We start from the raw sequence: 336 nt of genomic DNA on the forward strand, positions 1-336 counted from the left end.
GGAGAGGCTGGGAGCTTCAGTCGCAGGCCAGCCTGAAAACGTCCCTCAGCCCCTCACCCAGGCTGGCCAGGCACCCCAGTGGGGACCCCCACCTTGAAGGGGGTGCAGGCAGCCTGAAAACATCCATCAACCCCTCATCCAGGCTGGCCAGGCACCCCAGTGGGGACCCCCACCTTGAAGGGGGTGCAGGCAGCCTGAAAACATCCATCAACCCCTCATCCAGGCTGGCCAGGCACCCCAGTGGGGACCCCCACCTTGAAGGGGGTGCAGGCAGCCTGAAAACATCCATCAACCCCTCATCCAGGCTGGCCAGGCACCCCAGTGGGGACCCCCACC

Source organism: Myotis brandtii, unplaced genomic scaffold (genome assembly GCF_000412655.1).
Source record: "Myotis brandtii unplaced genomic scaffold, ASM41265v1 scaffold36, whole genome shotgun sequence".
Lineage (NCBI taxonomy): Eukaryota > Metazoa > Chordata > Mammalia > Chiroptera > Vespertilionidae > Myotis > Myotis brandtii.